This window comes from Egretta garzetta, unplaced genomic scaffold, assembly GCF_000687185.1.
Source record: "Egretta garzetta isolate BGI_Z169 unplaced genomic scaffold, ASM68718v1 scaffold388, whole genome shotgun sequence".
Lineage (NCBI taxonomy): Eukaryota > Metazoa > Chordata > Aves > Pelecaniformes > Ardeidae > Egretta > Egretta garzetta.
Genome location: NW_009260610.1, coordinates 693183 through 702366, shown reverse-complemented (window position 1 = coordinate 702366; position 9184 = coordinate 693183). Strand labels below are relative to the sequence as shown.

At 34.9% G+C, this 9184-nt stretch overlaps 1 protein-coding gene across 1 annotated transcript in view; it reads right to left on the bottom strand.

The window, feature by feature from the left end:
* QKI (QKI, KH domain containing RNA binding) overlaps positions 1–9184 on the bottom strand; it is a 167303-nt gene that overhangs the window by 148060 nt on the left and 10059 nt on the right.

Below are 9184 nucleotides of genomic sequence, written 5' to 3'. Positions count from 1 at the left end.
TTTCTTTCACCCACCTGTTCCCACATACTGGCTGCAGGGGGAAACAATTCTCTTTTGAAATGATCTTTGAAGGATAAAGAAAAAAAGCATAGGCAAATAGTCAATCCCCTCCTGCCACTAGACCTGCAGAGCATCTGATAAGAGCTTGACTGCTTTCAATTACACTGTGCTGTGGGGAAAAAAGAAAAAAAACAACCACTAAACAAACAGAAAAACCCCACAGAACAGAAGAGCATAGACAAGCTTCTTTTGGGTCCTCTATCCATCACTGACACTTTAAAAACTCATTTCAACATGATTTTCTTACAGAAAATGGAACCAGACTATCACGCCATAAAAGTGTTCTTGAAAGTACCAGCAAGCACTCTAGGTAAAGTTTATAACGCTCCATAACAGTGTAGCAAGGAACTAGAAATACAACCAGTAACACTAGTTATAATTATTATTCAAAACAGCCTGGATACACGCTGAATACATTTCAGCTTGCCAGGAAAAGCTTACATGAGTAAATTCTGTTAGTTTCCCTCAATATGATGAGTATTCAATTACAAGACCTTGGTTGGTATATTTTTTCAGCTTTGAAAGGCAGCAGCATTATCAGTATCAACTGTCATGCTTCCTCTCAAAATTAAAAATAAATAATTACATAAACAGTGAACAGTGAATTGTAGCTGTGCACTTCAAATGGGGACATAATTATTGGGGGCTTTGCACTCCATTTAGGTAAGTGGCTGCTATAATCCCCCAACTCCTCCAGAAGCAAATTAAAAAAAAAAGAAAAGCCAGAATATTTTTGCTTTATGTCAAGAAAAAGCTCCTTCTGAAAGCTTGTAATGCAGGTATCAGTATGGGGAAGTAGAAAAATGAGGTGAAAGTAGTCAGCGCAATATAACTGGTTTACAAGTAGAGATGTAAAAAAAACAGTTTAGACAAAAGGTAAAGATTATGAGGTGGGATAACTGGCATAAAGTAAACCAAGCCAGTTTTCCTTGTTGAAATGCAAGGTGAAGACCACAGTGGATGAAACAAAGGCAGCAAAAGGAAACCCATTTTGATGTAACACAGACAATACTGCCAAACTGCAAACATGATTACACACAACTATAGGGAATACATGCCAGTGTAACCACTGTCATTAGAAATAGACCATACGAGCTCCTAAGTGCGCGCACACACACACACACACAGAAATAGTGACAAGTTAGAATATCCCCCCTTTCCTTGATAGGCATTTACTCTTTGTTGATATATGCAATACAAACAAAAGCCAGGAGGAAAAAATTAACTTGAAAAATCGATCTACACCAGAGTGTTCGAAGAAAATAGAGCATTAATCATATACTGTACCGAGAGTAAAATGTTACTACTGGCAGTTTTGTTACGTCTTACCACCAGTTGTAACATGAGTTGCAACTCATTTTTAAGAGGCTATTACATTCTTTTGTTTCTTGGGTTTTATGTTTGTTTGTTTTTAATCTGAAACTTAGAAAAGATGAATAGCAACACAGAAGCTTATGTCTACACAGACATTCAATCAACAGGAAGAACGAACAGTGAAAATAAAGCTAATCCTAACCAAATGGAAGATCCAAAGAACTGTCACAGTGAGCTGTATGAAATTATTCCCACTCTCCTTTACGGAAGCAAAAAATTGCACAGTTAAAAAGGCAGCACACCATTCATCTGAGAAAAGAATGACAGATCCTGAGAAAGCTGAAAAAATGGAGGAGTTAGGACACTACAAAAGAAAGTTCACTACTGTAAAGGAAGGAGACTGCATACCCCAAAAACAGTCCTGATGGTCCAGATTTCTGATTTCTTCTGAAGCGCTTTACTCCAAAAGTCAGGATTGCTGTACCACTTCTCCTTCCTTTGAAGTGTAGGAAGAGTTACTAATCATAACAGCACACTGCTGCTGAAAAATGAAGTCATCACTGTCTGTCTTGCCACTCCCAGCTGCATGGGTCTTTAACATCTCTCACCCCAGGTCTACCTTAGTAAGCCAATTCAACTCACTAATCGAGCAAAAGACTACTCGTATGTTTTCTCTTTTTTGCTTGATTAGCTTTCTTCCAGGTTATTGAGCTGAAACAAATCACTGAAGAACCCACTGAATGCCAGAATTAGCAGAAAGGAACTAACAAGTGACACCTTCCCAAACAAGAATCTCCTTTTTGCATCATCACCCTACCAAACTAGTTCACAACCATCTTTCATAACTTCTCTCCAAGGTTTTCCAGTAATTTTCTTTTTTTTTTAAAGGGTCCTACAGTTATTTTGCAGTAGACAGGTTGGACATAATCTCTTTTTCTGTTAGCACACGCATTCCAGTTTCAAGTCTACCCAAGACCTGTACTTGGTCTTTCCTAATTGAATGGGCACCTTGAATGCTTACAGTCAGAAGGCAATAAAAAGCATAGAACAGGAGTGAAAGTTATACCAGGTAACTCTAGATGTCTGTACTATCTACCTGCAATAAAATAAAAATTCTGAGGAAAAGTTGTACTTCTTATAACAGAGCGTGGAAGTCCAGTTAATGTGTTCAGCTGAATCTACTGCAGTCTCAGAAAATTAACGTAACATAAAAGAAGATTATAAATGCTACTTTGCATTTCTCAAGCAAGTTAGGCCATGGTTTTCCTGTGATCAGAAAACCACACAGAAATTTATATAGACAGTATATTCTATAGAAATTCTATTCTATATTTTCTATAGAATGTGTAAAACAAATTCAAGAACTTGTCAACCATTCATTTTATTTTACTACAAACTTGTACTTTAAGCAAAGAAATATGGATGAACTACTCATTAACTACAGAAATGGTGTGTGCTAGACTTCCAACAACTGCCAGAATGAGGCTCAGCTGTTTTCACCACACAACTACTTAATAATCCTTATGCTTTCTGGTAATAAAGGGTACTACCTCTTAGGAAGCTTTGCTTTACCAAAAGAAAAAATAAGTAATTTAAAAAAAAAAAACAAAAACAAAAACAAACAAACAAAAAAAAACCACTATCAGGACTGGTACCAGGTTTGATTTTCTAAAGGGCAGAACAAATTTAAACCGAGAGCAAGAAATCCAACACTATTCATTCTTAATTCTGCCTGGATTATGATCATCTCTCAAAGCACCCAAAAAGAGCAGTCCAAGAGTGTTGCAGTGAGGACATTCAGTTAAGTGTCCAATAAAAGTATGTATTTCTAAATAAATTTATTTGCAATTATTTCTATGAACAGATGATAAGCATATCATCTTTCAGTAAGCACCCTAAAGAATGTTTTCTCTTCTTTTTTAGTATAGTGCTTACCATATATGGGATTCTTATTTGTAAATTCAGTTCCATCAGCATTTGGCACTGCTAAAAATAAAAGAGATTAAGAGGATGATTTGCTGAAATGTATCAGTACCAACAGTTTTGAAAAATGCTGTGCCTCTATCAGAAATTATGTTATGTACTGTTAGAGAAAGTATCCTACTTACAGTGGGACTTCAAGACCAGTTAAATCATTTATGGCATTGTTTCTCACATTAGTGTAATGCTGCAAACAGCCTTCAAATACATGGATATGCTTTATTTAGATCTCAAATCACATTAGGGTTAAATCTGACATAAGGGGAAATCTGTGAAGCAGTTGAAGAGTTTCAATTAATTATGCATATTAGGTCCTACTTTATAACAGGAGCAAATTTCAAGATAATAAGGGAATAGATTTTTTTCAAAAGCCTTACCATGTGAAGTTTAAGCAGCAAGGTCATTTTTTTTTTTATTTTTTAAAAAAAACAACACAACACTGTATCTAGTTCTTAAATAAAGGAAGACTGAAGCGTCATCCATCTGAACTAAACAGGCCAAGCAAAATACCCTGCAATTCCTATGTTCTCCTCAATGTCGAAATGGGTGGATAAATTTAAAGCCTGCTCTCTCAGGAGTTGCTTTATAGGCAATTTTCTCCCAGTATCAAGGTCTGCAATTTCCATTTGGCTGCCAGTTTGCGATTAAATTCATCACCTTTATTATAAAAATGTGCTGCACTCCACAGCCTGCTGCACAAGAATCGCAAGGAAGACATTTTTCACTGCTAACAGCAGCATCATTCTGAGGCAGCCATCACATCCATTCAGACATTAGCGTCTCCAATGTAACGCAAGGACCTATCGCTCACCTGAAAAAGCCCTAATAGCGGGTATACCTCAGAGGAAGTTCTTCACAGGTAGTACCTTGAGTTCAACTTTTTCAGTAAAAGCCACCATTACCTCCTATATTAAGTGTTTCTAGAAGCCAAAGGTTTAAAAACAAATGTATTGACGTTAAGCTTGTCTACTTGCATTAATCAAAACATTTCTGAGAACAAAATCAGTCCTCATATTGATTACACCTTCACGTACACCTTGCACTCCTTACCAAAATATGTGAGATTGTCTTTAAACATTTGTATTTTTTAGTAAGCACTCTACAGGAATTTTTTTACATACATTTTCTCTTCGTATTAAGTGTCCTTTTCTTTCCCGCAAACTTTGTTTTCAAATTTCCGCTGACTTTTCCTTAAAAGTTTTTGAGCCAGCCTGAAAAATACTCAGAAAAAGAACACAGAATATTTGCTCTCTCTTGATATGGAAGCCATAGGAGCGAACACAATTCAAGCAAACTATTCCACGTTTTAACATCCTCCTCCGCTAAGAATCAAAAAAAATGCCCTATCTTCATTTTGCTCCTTTATATAAGCTACCTGAGCTAAGTAGAGTGTAATATAAAATTTGTACTTAAAAACAAAAATATATTAATGGAAACAGAGAGCAGCAAAGTGATAGCTACCACCAGGAATAAGAGCTAAATAAAAGCCACGTGCCAGATCTTTAGGAAGCATGGGAGTAAAATTCATATTGGTTTGTGCTTAATAGAAGCACAAAACAAGCACAAGAATGTCATCTTAGCATGTGAAATAGCTGTATTCGCCACACTGGAAGGTAATTGAATTGTATTAGAGGTAACCAATCTATAGACACAGTGTAAGTTAATTTCACGTGTTAGCTTATTTAGGTATTACTCAGTTGTATTAACATGATGCATTTCAAAAGGTGCATTACTCTCACATCATTTTTCAAAAACATGTTCTTACCAGATAAGCAAAGAGTATCTAATATGAAGCTGATGTATCTCAACAGTCAAACCATCCTGTGACACCTTCTTAATTCACTTTACTTTATGTGGCCATGCAAGTGAAGACAACAACATTGGAAATAGTAGTAATGTTGTTCTGGTTAGTTCTTACATGTCCGTTTTAAAACATAAGAAAAACCCGTTAAACCATAGAACTCTGATATTTAACTGGCAGAAGTTAAATAATTAACTAAATCATGGGCACGTATCAGAAATTATTAAGTTTTGCACAACTGAGATGTTTTGCATCATGTCAGATAGGTAACATGAATAACATGGAATCGCCATCTAGACTTCAATGACTAATAAAAAGGACATATCGCATGGCATCAGCAGCAGTTTAAATTAGAGAAATCATCTGAGAAGGCATTTCATAAACATGAACTCAAAAAAATCAAAAGTTAAAAACCCAAAGGCTTTTTAGCACATTTGTCTACAAAATCAACTTAAATTTCAACCAAAACTGCCAAACATTTATTCAGATTGCAGAATAATGTTAGAAGCTTTCTTTTGACAATAAAAATGGCATCTTTTCACACTGTAATTAATTGGTTTCCACTGCAATGCAGCACAGAAAGTTGATTTCAACTCAACTTTACTGAAAACAATAGCTTGGTATTTGCAAGCTGAAGTTCTGATTATTTCAGTCCAGTGCGTTTAACAACTGGCACATCAAGTTCCGGGACTATTACATGAAATTATCAACCAGATAAGATAATGCAGCATCAGTGTTTACCTCTTGCCATTACAGCAAAAGCTGAGATCAGAGCTTTTCTAACTGAAATCATGGTAAAAGAAGGGTTACTGTTCTGTCAAAAATGTGGTTTATTATAAAGGAAAGCACTCTGCATGAAACCAATACATATCAGAAGAGAAGCAAGAGAACAGCATAAAAAAAATTCTGCATGCAAGTTTGCATGATGACATCCACCATGTTCCATAAGTAAATTTCAATATTGTATTTTAAGAATACATTTTTAAAACAAAATATGAATTTCATTTTTGCTGTCAATTCAAAATTACATTACATTCATTATTAAAACCAGAAAGTTTTATTTTTAATGAAAACGCTTAGAGGAAAAAATTTGTAATTCTGGTATTTCTAAGCTACATTAAAATATTCTTAACATAAAGTGACCATTTCAGTTAATCGAAGTATATTAAAAATTGTCAGATATGTGAAGTCTAAACTAGACTCTCCCCCCCTCCCCTTTGGCTTTACAACTATAGCAATCTTATGTATAACTTTTAATTACATCAGAAAAAACATTCTTTCTAATGATACTGAATCTTGGCCATAGAGACAACATTCATAACGGGGTAACCTCTTCCTACTACTGTAAGAGAGAGGTATTAACTAGTACCACTACTTAAGAGAAAGAAAGGAGGGGGGAGAGAGAAACTGAGTGCATCCATGTCTATATATACACAAAGTAGAAACAGACAGGGAATATTAACACAAAACTAATATTTACTTTACCAGTCTGGTAGCCAGGATCTCTGCTACGTACATAATTAAAATGTTGAAGATAATATAAGTTTTTACTGGGTAGCTACAGAATGATCAGTTTTCTCTTTAGCTGACAAATTCCAGTGAGTTTAAGAACAGCCTCTTTTACGAATAAATTAACAAGTAGAAAAAGCGCAACCTCCCATACAACTTAAACATCCAATATTTAAACTGAATGCCAACTATAAATCACATTTGTATTATAAGCTTATAAAATTGTGTTTAAAATTAACACAGATTTGAATTACACTAGTTCCATCTATCTGTTAAATCCATCAGAAAGGACCTTATAAATTAAGACTTTATATTCAGGATTGATTTAAAGAACGGATTTACTGCATAGAAAAGATCTGCACCTGGACTATCCCACTGGGGGAGTGCAGAGGGGGAAGTTTTGAGAGGGAAAAAAAAAAAACCAACACAAAACCAAAAAAAAACATTTTCTGAAATATTTACAGCTCAAGGTACTTAAGCATCTGGAACTTGCTTTAATATCCTTGTTCACAAACGACAACAGTGTAGCTATTTTAATGGAATTAAAATTGAAAGCTACAAATGCCTTTAAAGACAATTTACCAATGAAACTATTCTACAACAATAGCATACCAAACAGAATTTGTAGTTACATCTCTTATACCTACTCTTGGCAATTAAAATTTTAGTATTTTGGAGTTCCAGTGCTGCAAACTGGACTCTACTGATAAATATAATTAGATTCTCTACATCTCATCTGGGGAAAACATCCCCGTACTCACTAGTTCAGTGAATACGTAATAGCAGGAAGTCCTAAGAAAAGAATAAATGCAGATAGGTGAAACAAGTTGCAATTTACATAATGGTGAACACAATTTGGTTTTGTGATCTCCTTGAAGCTTCTTGTTTCAAAATTTTACTTCAGCCCACGGAAAAGCACAATTGCTATAACAAAAATGCCTTTAAATCAGTGGTCTTCAACCTTTTTCACTTACAGACTAACAAAGAGTTCTCAAAAGAGGTGAAGGCTCGGTGTAGCCTAGATCTCCTAACAACAGACTTCCTTTTTCTTTGTTATCTTCAGCAACTCTTCATATGCAGTGGGTCTGCAAATCATAGATTGGAAAATACCATTCTGGTAACTCATGTTGCTTTTAATTTAGCTCCATTAACTTTTCAAACAAAAAAAGATGCTGTCTACTTCAGAGAGAACGTGGTTCCATAGGTCTCATATCAAACACTATTTTGTTTTCACACAATAGCAAAATATAAAACCTTAAGAGTCAAGTTTAGGAAAAAAACACTCTTAGATGTTACTTTTTGTGCAAGTGGCTGCCATTTCACTGATGGTGCTGCAACATGAAATATGCCTGCTTTGTAATTCTTTGCCATGTCAGAAAAGGTTAGGACAAGGAGTGGCTGGAGTAGCTCAGTGTGACAAGCACAAGGAAAACCAGTATACATTAAAGCTGGAAAAAGACAGTACATGCAGAGGAAATCCTGATTAGATTGTACAAACATTAACTTCAATAGAAAGTACCTCCATCTCTCTTATCCTAAGAAAATATTCTGCCAAACAGATGATCTGAACCAATGTTTTCATCTGAACCAATGAGAACCTACTTTGGATCTCACACTACAACAGTTATTGACACCTTTATATTTCAGCATTATTCTCCTTTCCTAAATCAAGTGTAGTGCATAATGTTTGAATGCCAACTTAAGCTGTTATATTATTTTTGCAAATTGGAAACATCTTCTGAGCAGAAAGACAATTCAGTTCAAAATGCAAGCACGTCAAGAAAATGTATTCTGATTTTTCTGCTCCTTTCATATAACGATTTATTTAACAGTTCCAAGATCAACATATAACACAATTTTTGTATTTACTTACACGGTGGTATGTTATTAAAATGTACTGTCCCCTTTATGTCAATTTTTTCATGATGCCAATATTGATAGGTGCATAGTCTTTGCACCTGTATTTGTTGCATTAAGTTTCATTAATTAACAGCCTGGAAATTTTCCAGGTTTTATTACTAGCAATATTAATTCCTTTGCCTTCCAAGCAAAAAAAAAAAACAACACCAAAAAAAAATCCCCATACATTACAGCAGCATAAGATGTGTTTCAACTATATATATTACATACTATGAGAAACTACTAATCCATAACTAGACTAGGAAAAAAGCTCCTTAAATGTTAGTGCTTTATTAGTATCTTGCCTTTGTATCTGAAATTTAACCCTAAAAGCACATAATACAAGTCTGAAGAAAGAGAGAACATGGTATCCTTCTGATTATTCAGGAACACATTTTAGTTATTAAGAATCGCTCAAAACTTTCAGCATCCAAGTTGTTTAATGCAGAAGACAAAAAAGTACTAAAAATGTAGTTTGATTTGTGTATCAATTTATACTGTAACATACCATTATACTCTACTAGTTATGACTGCTGTATGACATACTGAAATGCTTGTCTTCGATACCAATTTCAGTATTGAATTCTGCTCAGGGCTGAGAAAGCCTGCGCATACACTCTT